The sequence below is a fragment of the Vulpes lagopus genome, chromosome 3, assembly GCF_018345385.1.
Source record: "Vulpes lagopus strain Blue_001 chromosome 3, ASM1834538v1, whole genome shotgun sequence".
Lineage (NCBI taxonomy): Eukaryota > Metazoa > Chordata > Mammalia > Carnivora > Canidae > Vulpes > Vulpes lagopus.
In genome coordinates, this window is record NC_054826.1 from 122891782 (window position 1) to 122909731 (window position 17950).

Genomic DNA, 17950 nt, shown 5'->3' on the forward strand with positions numbered 1-17950 from the left:
CTATTTCTGTTTATGGGTCTGTTCCCCACCCCATTTCCCATTACCATGCAAGCTCCTTATGGACTGGGAATGCTGGTGTTGCTGGGGAGAATTGTCTGGCCTTGGTCCATCAATTAATGCCTGCTGTCACCCACACAGGGACAGTTAGAGTCACCCTGGGGTGAAGCTGCCCCATCATGTAATTTCCCATAGTCTGGGGCATCTTTCCTGGCACCTTTGACTTGGGACACATACTTGAAGCCCAAGTGTGTTTTCTCTGCCTCTTCCTTAGTGGTGTATCTCTCTTGATTGTGCAGCTCTCCTTGTATATAGGCTTTCTCTGATGCCTTAATCTGGGCCTTCAAGGTAATGTTTGTATTGACCAAGAGCTTGTATTTTTAGTCAATATCTCTATTAATTTTTTGTTTTATTTCGTTTTAATTTTTATTTATTTATTTATTTATTTATTAACATTTTATTTGAATTCAATTAGTTAACATAGAGCATATGATTTTGTAGTTTCAGAGGTAGAGTTTAGTGATTTTTCAGTTGCATATAACACCCAGTGCTCATGACATCAAATGTCCTCCCTTTTTTAAAAAAAAAAAATTATGTATTCATTCATGAGACACACACACACACACAGAGGCAGAGACACAGGCAGAGGGAGAAGCAGGCTCCATGCAGGGAGCCCAATGTGGACTTGATCCCGGGACTCCAGGATCACGCCCTGAGCCGAAGGCAGGCACTAAACTGCTGTGCCACCCAGGGATCGATCCCCTCAAATGTCCTCCTTAATGCAATGTCTTTACGTTCGGTAAAAATCCATTCAGATATATTCCTTCAATAGTAAATGAATAATAAAAATATATATAAAAATAGCATAATAGCATAATTATGTAATAATATAATTTTGCATTATTTAATAATATAATAGTATAATTCCAGTGATTTTTTGGAAGATTTTGTTTGACAGAGTGAGAGAGAACAAGCAGAAGGAGTGGCAGGCAGAGGGAGAAGGAGAAGCAGGCTCCCCACTGAGCAGGGAACCCAATGTGGGGCTCAATCTCAGGGCTCTGGGATCATGACCTGAGCTGAAGGCAGACACTTAACCCACTGAGCCACCCACATGCCCCAATTTCAGTGATTAATGACATTCCTGACACACTTCCAACCAGTATGTCAATTATAAACAATTCTATCAAATGCTTGAACACACATACACAAAAATCCATCAACACCCTTCTCCTTTCTTTTGGTCTCCAGGCCTGGGGCACAACTATCATTGTCTGTCTTTTTAGTTCTTCTAAAAAGGAACTCGTTTACTAGGTTCCATTTATTTCTCTTTCTTGACCTACTTGGTTGGTTTGTTTTCTTCTTCATGTTTGCATGTCTGATAATTTTATTCTACCTTTCGAATTGGTTGGTAGTTTGGCTAGGTATAGAAAGTTATGTTAAAAATCATATTTATTCAAAATTCTGAGGATGGGGATCCATAGTCGTCTAGTATTTGATGTTTCTGTTGAGATGTTCAATGTCATTCTGATTCTTAAACTTTTGCAAGTGACATGCTCTTCCTTTTCCAATTTCTACCCCATCCCTAAGATCTTCTAGTGACCAGCCTGTGTCTCAGATGTTCTGAAAATCTACCATGATGCATCTTGGTGTGGAATTCTTCCTCTCTTTATCTCTCTCCTTCCCTCCCTCTCTCCTTTTCTTCCTTCCTTCCTTAGCTTAAGAAGAACACACTTGATAGGAAATCATATATCCCTCAGTTCTAGAAAGTGTCTTTATTATTATTTTTGGAAATTTTCCCCTTGTTTTTATTTTCTGTTCTTTATTTCTGGAACATTTATTATGTGGATGTCAGACTTCCATATAATTTTTTAAAAAATATACACTTATCTCAAATTGTTTGTCTTTTTGTTCTACATTCTAGACATTCATCCTACTTCATTGTCTAAAAACTCTTGATTTGCTACAATATTTTAAATTTTTTAATCTTATTTGTGTTATTTGACCACCCCCTCATGTCTCCTTTTCTTCTTGCTTTACAAATGCAGTGGTTTCTGGGGGTTTTTTTGGAGATGATTTATTTTAGGTTTTCTTATAACTGTCCTCTTTTCCCTGGATTATTTTGCTCTTTTTTTTTTAATTTATGGGTCACATTCTTCATTCTGAAGGCTTCCTTCTAATGTCTGGTGGTCCTTGATGGATAGTTCATATATTTAAGAACATGCTAAATATTTCTATGTGTATGGTGTGGCTCAGAGAATGGCTGTTAATTGGTAAGTTTCACTTGAAAATAATCATCCAATGTTGTATCCTTTTTATCAAAGGATCCAAAATGTTAGTAATGGAGACCTTACATTTGCTTCCCTGGGGTTCTCCAGAAATAAAGCTTCCTTTCTTCCTCCTGGGAAGGTAATCACCTGGTTGCTGGCATTCTGGGAGTAGAGAACCTTAGCCCTTAACCTTGCCTGAAGTCCTGAGTCTGTAGGCTCGCTGTTAAAATTTCTTCAGAAAATAAACCTTCAAGCTCCTTTATAGTGGCCATGAAGGTGTAAGGAGGAAAACAGAGGGTCTAACTATTCTCTATAAAATCAATTTCCTTTTAGCCTGGATCCTTATGCCTTGAGTAGCTGGCTGAATTCTCCGAGTGGGAACTCTCAGGGCTTCTGGAGGAGGAACTAGCTGCTCACATACCATTCTTCCCCTTTTCCAAAACTTTTGCTTGTAACTTCCTCCAGTTTTATTTCACATTGCCTATTGTTTTCAATCTCATATTCTCTGTCCCGTTGGCTAACACCTTATTACATTTTACTGTCATTTGATCATATGTTTTGAGCAGAAAGAACAGGTATGTCTGCTTAGTTGGCCATTTTCCCACAAACAACTTTTAAGCATGTATCTTTCATTTGAGAGAACTCCTTTTGATGTTCACAGGTGAAACATGAATCAGCGTTGCCAGTGCCAGACTCATGTCAGTGTGGGATTTTCTCTGGGTATTGGGCCACTTTTGTGATGATGCACAATCTCCTTCCACAAAGTCCTTTCTCCCCCCAAAAGGATACGGTACCAGAAGACCAAGTGTAGGACAAGGCAGTAGGCTTCAGCAGACTGACTTTATCTGTCTTTGCTCTTTGTTCTTGATTTGCATGCTGAATGTTTGTCCGGGTGGGTGAATGAAATGGTAGATAAAGCATGTAAAGAAATCAGAACCTTGTTTGGTAAAAATGATATTAAGAGTCAGCCTCTAAAAAATAATGGGAATGCCGTTTCCTCAATTCAATAATAGTGGACATTTACTGTCATGCATTAAGTAATTTACTAAGTCCCAGGACTGTGACAGGTACTCCAGTCACCAATGAATAAGATAAACAAGCTGATAATTTGAGCATAGTTTAGTGTGTAATGTGCAAGGATATATAGGCAGATATTTTCCTTTTGTATATATCTGTAATAATGCATATATAATTAATATATACATTAATATTTTCACATATAATTATAAAGTTAGAAAACAAAAATCCATAACCCCACCATTTAGGGTGCAAGACTATTTTTTTTTTTAAAAGCAAGAAATGAAAATGGAAGATTTAGAATAAAAAGTAGAGGATCCCTTCAACTCCTTTCCTTCTCAGTAATTACTGTCAACAGGAGTGTGTGTGTGTGTGTGTGTGTGTGTGTGTGTGTGTGTATCTTCTCATAAAAATAGGAACATCCTATAGTGTTTTGAGTTTCTTTTCCACTTAATAAATCTTAGACATCTCATTCTTTTTTAATGACTGCATACTATCTTACTCTTTATATGGAGCATATTTAGTTTATCTGCTTTGGACAAGTGCCTTCCAAACTTTTACTATTACAAAGTCATGTAATAGGCATCCTCGTATTTATGCTTTGCATCAGGTGGAAAGCCAAGAAGAGTGACTTCAGTGGCTTGTCCCATTTAGTTTGGGGTTTGGCATCCAGACCGTGCTTCCTTCTGTCTTGCTCCTGCATGGCAGCTAAGCATGGGCAAGATCAACGAGGTTAACAAGAACCTAGCTTTCCGAGAACTCTGGCTGCCCAAGATGGAAATCCATTTACTTCCAAGGAAAAATTTCAACCCAAATTCTCTTCCAGTTTGGAGATAACAAAATCTCTTTTTAATTATTAAAAGGTAGGTCATTTCCACCATCTCTTTTCTGCTTCCTGGGGATGATTCTGTCCAGGTCCATAATATTCTTTTTGTTGAGAAGGGATGATGGCTTTCTCTACATCCAGGTAAAGCAGAATGAACCAACTCCTCTTTTGTGCTGGCATAGTACTTAATCCTACTTGTCTGAGAGGCCAAGGACGTGTAGGACTTTCTCCACCTGTGGTAGAGGGAGTAGGGAGTAGGGTGGTACAACATCCTTCTGTTTGTTGGTGACTGGGCAGAGTGAGACACGAGTGCAGAAACATCCAAATTGCTATGAAGGTGACAGCCCATGGTCAGGAGCACAGAACCAGGTGTGGGGCTGGGACAAAGCTGTAGAGGACAGTAAGTAATGATAAAGGAAGCTGAGGAGTTTGGGGAGCTCACAGGGGAAGCTGAGCACCAACGGGCACTCTTCGGACAGCCAGGGTGTCTTATTGGTGTTAAAGGGCTGGGTAAGCTCAGCCGATTCCTTCTCACGTATCACCAGAGCTGTATGTCTGTCTGTGTCACCACTGATCTGTGAGGTCCTCGAGGTGGGAGGCTGCCTTCCATCTCTGCAGAAGGGTCTGGCACATAGTAGGCGCTCAACCTGCCTGTGTGAAAGGAAGGCAGTGGTCTCAAACCTGGCTCTGCAGCAGAATCACTGGTGTAAAACAAAACCCTGCATCCCTGGGATTTATTCCAGACCTTGGTCGGAATCTCTAGGGGACAAATCCTGAGACTCAACTGTTTGGAGGAGGTCCTTGGTTGGTTCTGAAGCATCCAGCCCTCTACTTATGGCTCCGTGGCCTGGGGTGTGGAAGCCCATCACTTGACTGACGATGCTAGCAGTGTCCTGTGGGTTGCAGAGATGACAGACTTATCATGCAAGGACCTCATCTTCAGACTGTTCCAGCCAGTTCCCCCTTGTCAAGGACATGCAGGGGGATTTTGTAACACCTTGCCAGGGGAGGCTGGAAGTGGGTATTTTTTTTTCTCTCTCTCTTTCCCAGGGATCCGGGCTATGCACTGGCTGCAGCCTGGGTGTGCTTAGGTTTTCCTCCCCGAAAGTCACATTCCTTCCGAGATATTTACAATGGCAGAGATAATGGGTTATTGATGAACCAATCAGCTGGGATGGCCCCTGGTGAATTAGCTGTTGGCCACTGGCTGGCCTGGGATAAGGAACTCTGCTGGGCTCAGCAGCAGCTGGGAAAGGTCTAAATCATGCCCATCACCTCCAGCGACACTAGTAATCTCTGCTGAAGGTCCTACTGCAGCCAATCCCTCATACAGGGGAAGCAACTTATTTAATTTATAGTTAATTGAAGGCTGCGAGCTTTGGAATCAGACAGATGAGAGCTTCAACCCCTAGCTCCTCTTCCCCTTCCTGGCTATGAAACAAAAGCAAGTTATTCAGCATTTCCGGGGTGCATCTTCCTCCCTTCTGAGATGATAGTCCTGTCCCCGACTTCTCAGCATCGCTGTCAATAGTACATGAAATGATGGCTGTCCAGCACCTCACGGTTTACAAACCACATTCACATTCATTATCCGGCTTCATTCCCCCCAACAATCCGAGGAGGTAGGTAACCTTAGCTCATCTCTAGATATAAATACACAAGGGTCAGAGTGTTTAAGGAGCTTACTCAAGAAGCAACCCTTCCCTGGCGCCCACTAGAGACACATTTTATTGATGAGGAAACAAATATGCAAGAGGGCACATGATTTCCTCCAAAACGGTCAGCTTAGTAGCCTCCTATGGTACTTAGAATAAAAACTAATGTATGTACATTGCCCTTCAAGGAGCTAAAAGAACTGATTTCTATTACTCTGTCCCTCTCATTGTGGAAGGTGGAAAAAATGCCCCCAACTCTGCACCCCACCTGGTATTCAAGCCCATTTACCATATACTTGCACAGGATCCTCCCGCTCCGGCTAAGCAAATGGTGGTGAGACCGTTCTGAGCCTACCCTTTGAAGGGCATTGCGTGCTTTCATGCGTGCTCTTTGCCATTGCTGTGAGAACATGTCTAGGCTGGGCTGCTAGAAAATGAGAGACACAGGGAAGCAGATCATGATACATGGCCCTGACCCCTGACACATGAGCAATAGATACATTGTTGCATCCCACTGAGGTCTGTAGTTGCTTGTTACACGGCATTGCCGTGCCATAGGCGGCTGCCGCACTAACCCCATCTTGTGTCTCTCTGCCCTCAGTGTGAGCCACATCCACGCTAGCTTTTCTTCAGACCCTCAAACAAGCTGCACCCTTTCTCTCTCCAGTCCCTTTGTGAATGTGCTGCTGTGCCTGCAGATGCTCCCTTCTTCCCTGCTTCTGCGCAGCCCTTCATTCACTCCCTGCAGAGCTCCCCTCTTTAGAAAGGACCAAACCTTTTTACCATTCTGTCTGAATGATGTCTTTTCACATATCCTGTATTACAGTACCCTGTTGTCTTTCTGCTGTAGCCCTTTTACAATTTATAATCACACAATAATTTTTTTATTATTTTATTTTATTTTATTTTATTTTATTTTATTTTATTTTATTTTATTTTATTTTATTTTATTTTATTTTATTTTCATAACGAGGCCTGCAATGACTGGATTGGTGGCTGATGTTGTAGTTTCCACTCTGTCCTGCGCACTTTATGCAGTGCCTGGTTCAGAGCATGTTCTCAGTACATGATTGGCAAATAGATGGATACAAGAGTGAATCAATTGGCAGAACCGGGATTTCAACGCTTCACTCCTTCCTCTCTTCCTTCCCTGCGACAATCATGGTGTTATCGGAGGTTCACGGCTTATCTTTTTTGAAGAACCCTACCTAAAATGCACAATTCCCTGATAGTGTTTAGTCAGGTTAGCGAGCATCTTTTTATCAGTTTACACTCAAGTGAGCAACTTACTACTTCAAGGGATTATCTGACAGTCAGCTGAGCAGAGACATGGAGAAACAACTCAGAGGCGATCAGAATACAGGGAAATGAAAGCTTCAGGAGAAAACCAGGGGAATCTGAGACCATGGCAGCAACATTTCTTGGGTTTGGACATTTCCCCATGCTACGGGGGTGGGGGGGCAATTTCTAGTTCTTGTGGCAAGCTATTGTTAGAGCAACTGGCTGACAGGTTGAGGTTCCCAGATTTATTCCGGAGAAGAGACACCTGGGTGGGGTAGTGATTTCTATTTTCATGCAGACACACATGTCAACCTGGGCCTCTGGTCACGACCCCTTATGATCCAGAGCCTGACAGACTTGAGATCTTGCTTCCCCAGGTGCTTGGCCAGAGTCTCTCTCTCTCTACTCTGGACTCATATCCAGAAGGACCAAAGCCCTGGGGACTCTGCCATTTTGAGTTTTATTGCATGACAAAGGGACAGACACCAGGAAGGTGGATGCTTAGCCTTGAGATCAGTGGTATGGGGAGAGACCAAATGTAGAGAATGCAATGGAGTGAAAATTCACCTTTCTGTAGCAGAGCCAGGGGAACACCCAACAACAATAGACTCTCTGGTGGTCCCCAAATTTAGATGCTTCCAGAAAACTGACAGAAATAGAGAAAAAGCATATAACAAATCACGGAAAAGATTCCATTCACTGCTTTGGTTGTGTGGAACACTGCTTCAAATGACCAGAAATTTATGGTGGACAGTGTCTGATTGAGCTGAGATAATCCTATAGCAAGGATTTCCTAAAGTATGTTCTAGAAAGCAGTTGCCTATAACATATCAACAGGAGTTCTAGGGAGAGTAAAGAGTTCTGTGTAGAAATAAACTAGGAAAACATCACATACTTTATGGACAGTCACACACATATTTGCATATTAAAGACCGAAAAGTCGGTAAACAGAAACAAAACATTTTACATTTTTGTCATCTAAATGATGCTATCTTAACTTACTTCACTAAGAAGAAACTTCCTCCTGCTTCTTTCCCTTTCTTTCCAATTTTGTTCAATGCCAGTTAACATTCCCACAAATCACAATTTGTGAAATACTGACCTGGAGAAATTTTTTCCAGTGTGTTCCATTTTGTGCTCATGGTTAAAATAATACAAAGAAAGCAGAATGATTATTCATTGAGCCCCACCTGTGTGTCAATCCTTGTACTAAGCTCTTTTTTTTGTATACTTGAACTCATTTTATTCTCAAAACCAGTGAAGTCAGAAATATTATCAATTTTTCAGATAAGGAAACTGAGTCTCAGAGGAATTGAGTTGCTTGCCCGGCTTATACCGATAGCAAAATGAACTGGTGAGTTTCAAACCGAGACAGCCTATTCTAGAGTCTGCCCTTTTAGCCAGCATATTATTAAAATCTGAGAACTAAATAGTAGTCTTCCACTGGCCTAGCTAAGCAGAAATCCCATATATTGTTTTTTAAAAAAATTGTGATTGTGGGATGCCTGGATGGCTCAGTGGTGGAGCATCTGCCTTCAGCTCAGGGCATGACCCCGGGGTCCTGGGATTGAGTCCCAGCATTAGGCTCCCCATAGGGAGCCTGCTTCTCCCTCTGCCTGTGTCTCTGCCTCTCTCTCTGTCTCTCATGAATAAATAAATAAAATCTTTTTTAAAAAGTTGTGATTTTACCCTTTATTTCGAGTGAGACATGCTGACCAAGGGATCTCAACATTTCTAGGGCATACACAAGTCAAACTGTCAGTCAGTGGCATCAGAAGAGATACACTGAGTCCATTTGCAAGCTTATTGAGCTGAGAAGTTTGTGGTCAAATAATTTCCATTTCCTCTGTGATGTGTGGATGAACATGGTCAATAATTATATCCTGGGGTTATGTGGCAGGTATAATTACATCTATTTACCAGTTAGTTTTATTTTTCTAAGAAAAAAGTACACAGCCTGCTGAGATTTTTATGAAGAATGAATAGATCTGTCCTTGACTGTGTTATAAATATTGTATATCCAACTGCCCTCCCGACATCTTCACACAATGAAGGGTTGGGCCTGGCCCTCTCTGCCTTAAGTCCTGCCAAATACTATTCGCTCATCACTGCCCCATTCACAAAAAGAACAAATCCCCCCTTTGGTTCTTCTCCCCTCGTGTCTGCCTTAGTTCTTGTTCCACATTCTGTTTATACACTAGCAGAGTAGACCAATTCAAGGATTTGGGACCAGACAGAACTGGTTTCCACTCATATTCTTGGTGCTTTTATTTCCTCTGCTAAGCACTTAAAAATAATAAAAAGATTTTATTTATTTATTGAGAGAAAGAGAGAAAGTGAGCATGGGTGGGGGAAGGGCAAGCAGACTCCCCACTGAGCAGGGAGCCTGATGTGGGGCTCCGTCCCAGGACCCTGGGATCATGACCTGAGCAGAAGGTAGATGCTTAACCAACTGAGCCATCCAGGGTCCCTGGAGCATTTTTTTTTTTTTTTTTGGTATGACTTCACCTGATTTCCCAGATTTCCCAACTTTTTAATGGAATTTTCTATTGTGACACCCTATTTCCCTCCAGGAAGAAAAGATTGGGTTTTAGGGTGGTTAAGTAACGTGATCTTTCAAGTAATCCTACCTGAATGGTCATGCTATAGAGAGTGGTGGTGTATTAGTTATCCAGCATACAAACTATCCGATAGTGCAGCTATTTAAAGAAGCAGCATTAATTATTTCAGTTTCACTGGATCAAGAATCCATGGGTTAGCTGGGGTCCTTGTCTTAGGGTTTCTTAAAAACTGTAATCTAGGTGTTGGCTGATGCATCTGTTTCCAAGTTCACCGATGTGCTTATTGGCAATTCAGTTCCTTATAATTGGACTAAGCTCTCTGTTCCTCAAGAGCTGCTGGCCAGAGGTCTTCTCAGTTCCTGGCCATGTGGGTAGCTCCACAGAGTATCTTAAAACATCGCGGCTTCATCAGGGCGAGCAAGAGAGAGTACTGGGAAGGTGGAAGTCGCAGTCCTTTGCAATCTCATCATGGAAATGACACTTCAATATCTTTGCTGGATTGCATTTACTGGAAGCAAATTGCTAGATCAAGTCTACATTCAAGCACAGGGGATCCCACAGGATCATGAATACAGCAGGTGGAGAACACTGGGGCCGTGTCAGGAGCTCTCTATGCAAGAGATTAAGAGCCTACGCCTTCAAATATGGTTTTTCCAGTTCCACTAGTAACAGGCTCCATAACCATAGGAAAGTTATACACCTTCTATTTTCTCATCCGTCACATGGGTGTAATAATAGTACCTACTTCACACAATCATTGTTAGAATTAAAGAAACAAAGAGATGCTAAGTACCTGACGACAGCTCTGGTTGTCTTCTCCAAACAACTGTTGGCCAAGTGGCTGAAGGATCATCTGGAATCCAGCCCTTCCCATATAGTCTCTGGAGGGGTGTCGAGCAGAGAAAAGAGCTAGGATTCTAGGATTCTAGAATGTTCTAACTCTCTATTTTGCTGTGCCACTTTTCTTATTTTTTTTCTTCTCAGAAACTTTATTTATCTGTAAAATTTGGGGATAAGAGATAATAAAAAGCTTTCTTTTTTTTTTCTCGGCTATTTCTCAATGGTTGGCTGTGCATCTCTGGAGCTTTGTATTGAGAACTATTTCACTGGTGTGCAAGAGCCAGCTCCCAGAGGCTCAGGAGCGCTGGCTGTGCACAACTTTTACCAACTCCTCATTGAGCAATGTCATACTGAAATCAACCACGGTGGGAGTACTTACACCACACACATATAGGCAAATGGTACACACAAGATCTCTCACTCCCCCACCTCCACCCCAAGAACAAGTTGTTTGGCATTTGTCATTGCACTGCTAATTGCAAAGCTCTGTGAGAAAGAGGACCGTAATTTATTGCAGTACCTAGCAAAGACTCAGGAAGAGGATATGGAAGAATGAATGACTAATGCATATTTGCCATTTCTGGGTAGTTGATTTCTATCATCCTCTCTGCACTGACATTCATGGACTGTCTGCATTTTCAGGAGGAAGAATTTACTGGGGCAGAGGAAAGGTCGCTAGCAGAGGCTCTGTCTCTGAAATAAAAGGCACACTAAAGCCCGGTTTATCAGCTGCTGGCCGTGTTTCCTCATCTCAGTTTCTCAAAACTGTTCAAGAAACTAATAGCTGGCTAATGCTCCCATAGACTCTAGAAATATTATGATATTTCCCTCTTTCTCTAAATGGATGGAAAGCAAGTATGGTAAATAATGCACATGCAATGAGGTTTGTAATGTGCACAACTGCATACCTGGACCTTCTCAACCACAAGCATCATACATGGAGTGTTGGCATGTTAGGGCACTCCAGAGGAACAGAACCAATACCATAGTTATATACATTTCTTTACACAAGCAACTGGCTCTCACAATTATGACAGCTGAGAGGTCCCATGATCTACCATCTGCAAGCTGGGCACCCAGGAAAGGCAGTGGTGTGACTCAACCTGAGTCTGAAGACCTGAGAACCAGGGGAGCTGATGGTATAGCTCCCATTCTGCAAGGCACGAGAAGACAACATGAGCTGTCCCAACTCAGGTGGTGAGGCAGAAAAAAAAAGACTGAATTCCTCCTGCCTCTGCCTTTTGTTCTATTCAGGTCCCCAACAGATTGGCTGGTGCCCACCCACACTTGGAGGGCCATCTGCTACACTGAACGCACTGATTCAAGGGCTAATCTTGTCTGGAAGTACCTTCACAGGCACGCCCAGAAATTCTGTTTAATCTGGGCACCCTGTGATCCAGGGGAGCTAACACATAAAATTAACCATCACAGTAGAGAAGGGATTATTTCCAACTCCCCCAGGCCCTGACCCTGAGAGTTGAAGATCAGAGATGCTTGAGTTACAGACACTTACCAGTGACCTCATGGTAACAAATGGCTCGGCTGGAGCAAGTACTCAGGTCTTATTACTCCAGCCCTTACTTTTTAGACTTTAGGATGAGAAATCTTGGCATGTGGTGGAGAACAGGGAGTAGGGACAGACCATCCCACTTGTCCCCTCATGCAATTCTGATGGTCTCCAAAGCAGTGAGATATGGCCACACTCATGATGTGTTACCCAGAGAGGAGCTAATGGCATAATCATGGACTCTCCACAGTCAATTATTGCAATTACCAGAAGCCACTCTCTTGTCATATTTCATTTAGCACACCATGGCACGGGGAGGCAAGTGGCATCAAGGGTCCTCGGCCCATTGTTGCTGCCCTCGCTGGAGCAAGCATCAAAAAAGGAGAGTGCCAACCCCAATAAACTGTTCCTGCAGAAGCCATTAGGCTAGGTGACATGTTCACTTAGGGTGACATATATTGATCATGTAAAACACGCACACTGTATAATATGATTAAACAAAGTCAACCAGTTCCAGAGAGAACCAGCTGAACTGTGTGTGGAGCCTGGCTCTGCAGCAAGAGCCTCATGGCTCTGGTTGGGAGTGCCCAGCTTAGAGAAGGAACTACATACAGCACGTCTGCCATTGATTATTCATTTGTTCGTTCATTCAACAGGTATTTATGGAGTGTCCACTATGAGAGGGGCACTGTGTTCAGTGCTGGGGGTGGAATGATGAATGACATGAACAAATGCTTCTACTCCCATGAAGCGTGTGGCCTACTGAGTGATGTGGGTATCAGCACAAGTAATCAGCATGAGCCACAAACAGAAGTAAATGCTTGGGGGAAAGGGTCATGGTTCAGTGACAGCATATCATGAAGGAATCTGACCAGGCCAGGGGATCATGGGATAATTGTCACTAATTATCATACACCTACTGTAGTAGGTTAAACAGCGCTCCCTCAGCTCCATGTCCATCCAGAACCTCAGCCTGTGACCCTGTCTGGAATATAGATGTAATTAGCTGGAGAACTTAAGACGATATTATACTGAATTTAGGGTGGGCCCTGAATCCAATGATTGCAGTGACTGGTATCCTTATATGCAGAGAGGACACAGGGGAGAGGGAGGAGCAGAGCCTGGAGTGATGGCACCACAAGCCAAGGGTGCCTGGAGCCAGAACATTTAGAAGAGGCAAGGAAGGATTCTTCCCTAGAGCCCTTGGACATGGCCTTCCTGATGTCTTGATTTTGGACATCTCCCCCCGCCCAGAATTGTGAGAGTATAAACTTCTGTTATTTTTTAAGCTACCCGGTATGTGGTGGTTCCTTATGGCAGCCCCAGGAAATGGATGCACCTGCTAAGTGACCAAGCATTAGAAATTGTGCCAGGAGTTACTAAGGCAGGACGACAGTAGACACAGCTCCTGTCTTCAAGGAGCTCAGGGTCTTGTTGGGAGCCAGGCTGTGAATAGATACCTAAAATCTCTGTTAATCGCTGTGATCAGGGTACACTCCGAGATTGTAAGAGCACAGGGAGAGAGAGCCCTAGCTCAAGTTACAACTGATCATCGGTACCCAGAGATGAGGCTGACAGCACAATGGTCACTACACCTGTCACCTTACCTGAGCCCTGCCTTCCATCTCCAGTGAAACCTGTCACACATGGTTCAGCTCTGTCATTAGTAACTAATGCCCTGCATGTCAGAATGTCTGGCTATGTCCTCACTTCCTGCATGGTTGGGAACATTATTTCTTATTTGTCTCCTTATTTTGCACCTTAGAACTTCCATGCCCCGGGCAGCCTGGGTGGCTTGGTGGCTTAGTGCCGCCTTCAGCCCAGGGCGTGATCCTGGAGACCCGGGATCGAGTCCTGCATTGGGCTCCCTGGATGGAGCCTGCTCCCCCCTCTGCCTGTGTCTCTGCCTCTCTCTCTCTCTATCTCCTTTCTGTGTATTCTCATGAACAAATAAATAAAATCTTAAAAAAAAAAACTTCCATGACCCTAGCACAAAACAAACAAACAACAAACACACACTCCCCTGGACTACTCACCTATATCTTCCAGGTCTTTAGCTATCAGGAAGACAAAATGGATCAGACTTGGGTTTTGGGTGGTAAAGGGGAGGACATAAGGATGCCCCTCAGGACTCTGCTTTGGGGGACAGGATGGGTGACAGATGACGCTTCATGGGGTAAGGAACACAAGACGTCAAATAGACATGCGTGAGGACTTGGAGACCTCAGACTTGGGTTTGCTGAATTTGTATCATCTGTGAAATGACTGGCTGGTGATAGCCAATAAGTGGTTGACTAGATGAGTCTGGAGTGAAGGGAGACATCTGCTCATTTTGAATTATCTAGTAGTTACTCAGATGGCCGATCTCTGCTTCAAACCCAGGCTAGGGAGTTAAATCCAATTGCATGTAGGATAGTGAAATGGCGGGGCTTGCCCTTCTCATATAATATCATATAAACTCTATAGGCTCCAAGAGGAGTGGAAAAGGTAGGAGTCTTGACAAGCTATCGTGTTCATCCACTTGACTCCTGGTAGATATTCCATTAGAGTGGATGTTGCCAGGAACCTACAGGGTTTGAAGATTTGCAATAACATAATTTCAACAGGAAGTTGGACAGTTTAGTCCTTAGAGATTCAATTTATCTTCTTCAGGTGGTAACAGTCTAAAAGTATTTTCTGGAATATCAATCCTCTGCACTTCATGGTAAGGGATTGCTATGATTTTAAAGATAGAAGTATCTCCTTCAAGGAAACACTCACAGCTTTCCATCTTCCCAATGTGAGCGTACAATTAGCAAGGAATTTCTAGAATTTACCATTTGCCATAATGGTGTTTCCACCACATTTTTTTTTTGGTTCACAGGGGAAAAAAAAGAACAATAGAAAAAGTAGACATGTGTCCATATCCACAGACAGCAGAGATATATTTGCATGGGAAGGGAAGAAATAGCTTTACTTCTCAAATCTGAAAGATAAAAACCGTGCAAAGTTGTAGAGAAGGGCACACAGATGAGGCTAGTGGCTTAGCTGCTCACTGTCTCGGTTTTCTCATCTGAAAAGGAGGCTAAGAAGACCCCACCCCCGCCACTGAGTTGCTTTCTAAGGAGTAGATGAAAATTAACTGCAAAGCCCCTTTTGCGGAGACTGGCAGATAGTAACTGCTGGAAAAATGGCAGCTTTCACTGAAATATGAAATAATGGAGAGCCTGCCCTGCCTCCCAAGAGTGCTGTTGATCACAATTTCAAATAGCCTAGTCATGGATATGTTCTTGCACCATTAGACTTAGATTGTGAACTCCAGGGGGGCTGGGGGGACCCTACATAATCATCATAACAACAACAATGATAATCATAGCAAAGCAAGCACATACTGAGCACCTACAGTTTGCCAGTAGAGAATACTCAGATGCATGCCAGGCTTGCATTTTCTCATGTCATCCTCCCAGCAACCCAGTGGGATTGGCATTATATTTCCCACTTTCTGACGTGAAATGGGAGTCAAGGCAAGAGAGAGGGAAAGGGACAGAGAGAGAGGGATCCATACTGTCTTATTTATGTTGGTGTTCTCAGGTCCTTGAGCAATCACTAGCTACATGGGCCTTCACAAAGGTCATTTGAATTAGTGATGGAATGAATAAATGGAAAGACGTAAGCCACATGGGTCTGAAGCCTTGGCAGGCTTGACTTCTCCTTCATGCAGATTTATTCTTTTTAGCCCGTAGGGACCCAGGCATTTCTAAAGCCTTCTTTGGGTTTTTCCCTCCTCCAAGAGCTGAGCCAGGAAGTCACTGCACCATCTTTTTTACTTTGTGGTTCTAATTACCTGCTCATTGGCATGCAAGGACCTCCCCAGCCCTGTTCCTGAGAGGGAGTGGAAATTCTGTGAGAATCGTACCCATTAAGGCCTTTTATGACCACCATTATGTAATAAAGAGCATCTGGAGCCTGAGAAATTATTGCAAGCTTTTATTTTGTTTTAAGTGTAACTATCTCCTCACACCCTTCTTCCCTCGGATGATTGCAATAATAGTTAGAACTGCACATTCTCTCTCAGGTCAGAGACTGTGGTGGACAGCAACCATTCCTCCTTCCTCTCGCTCAACAGAACCTCAGTTTTGTTCTGGCATCTACCCTTCCCCCTCACGGCATGCACCTCTGGGTCAGCTGACCTCACTCTCAGTCTTGGATGGACGCGTGTGGTCCGAAGGCATCTTCATCCCTTTGCAGATGGTTGGTTTAGGGACAACCAGGAGGTCCAATTCTAACTGGACTCTGAGAAGTATGCTGGGGTCTTTTGAGTAAATATTCCTTTCTCCTAAGAGGGAACCATGAGAAGAAAACATGTCTTTCTTTCTCTGGATGCCATTCCATTAGGATGTGATGCCTGGACTTCCCACCAGCCTGTGCTGAAGCAAAGCTTGAAGATGGTAAAGCAGGGATGTGCAAAGGTATCTGATGACATCAGCGAGACGGCGATCCATGGTCCTGTTCTCCCTCTGCACTTCCTGTTATGGGAGCTAACATATTTCTGTGCTGTTCAAGTCAGTCCCACCTTCATTTCTAATATGTGCAGCTAAGAGCACCCTAGTTAGTGAAGAGCCCCAAGAACACAGAAGCCCCAGAGAGAGGACCAACTCTGCAAGATAAAGTCATTTTCCAGATCAATAGAATAGAGGCAGTCTACCTCGAATAGTTAGGTTCTCTTCAAAGTGTCCCAAGTTCTTTTATCTTGGGCAGTTTTTGAATTCTAGAATCCCTGGCTGAGAAGGGACTTCAGAGATAACTTACTTCCCAAACTCAAACCCTTGGGCGGATGGCATCGGTGCCACTTGGAGGGATTTTAAAAAATAAACATTCCCTGAGCAGTGCTCTGGAGATCCTAATTTCAGAGATTTGGGATGCAGCCTGGGCATTTATTATTTTTAAAAGGCTCCCTGGGTGATTCTGATAGCAACCCCCAAGTCACTGATCAATACCTTTGAATGGTACAATTGACCCTTGAACAACACGAGGATTGGAGGCGCCAACTCCGGCACCATCGAAAATCCATGTGTATCTATTGACTCTCCCAAAACACAACTACTAGCCTACTTTTGACCAGAAGCCTTACTAACAACTTGAACAGTCGATTAACACATATGTTGTGTGTCCTTTATATTATACACTCTAGTCTTAGAATGAAGTGAGTGAGAGAAAAGAGAATGTGATTAAGAAAATCATAAGGAAGGGGCACCTGGGTGGCTCATTTGGTTAAGTATCCAACTCTTGGTTTCTGTTCAGGTCATAATCTCAAGGTGGTGGGATTGAGTCCCACATCAGGCTCTGTGCTCAGCATAGTCTCCTTGTCCCTCTCCCTCTACTCCTTCCCCCACTCATGCTGTTTCTCTCTCTCTCTCTCTCTCTAACAAATAAATAAAATATTAAAAAAGAGAAAATACATATTTGTTTTTCTGTTGCCTGGCTTACTTCACCTAGCGTATTCCAGGTCCAGCAATCCCATTCTGGATATTTATCCAAAGGAATTAAAATCGGAATCTCTAGCCTGCGCTCGCAAGCTCATTGCAGCATTATTCACAGTAGCTAAGATATGAAAAATAACACATATGCCCATCAACAGACAAAGAGATGAAGCAAATGTAGAATAGAGATGCAGTGAGATATTACTTAGCTTTGAAAAAGAAGGAAGCAGGATTTCTAACCACAAGGTCTTAATCAGAGAAATTACAGGGTTTCCCCTTACCTTTATTATTTTTTGGGGGGATGATATCTCCTTTATGTGCAAATGTGTAGCTTATCTTTCCAGAAAGAATACAATGTTTTAGCTCTGTGTCAGAACAATAGACCTTTTACTAGCTTAATCCCGTTTCTAACAAAAAGGGGAAAAGTCGATATAGTGGCCTATTCCCCCAACCATGGTCCTCTATCATTCCTCAAGTCCTCATCTTGGATTTTTTTGGCCACTAATGCCAGACTCTGTCGGGGAGCTCTTTTAACCCAAG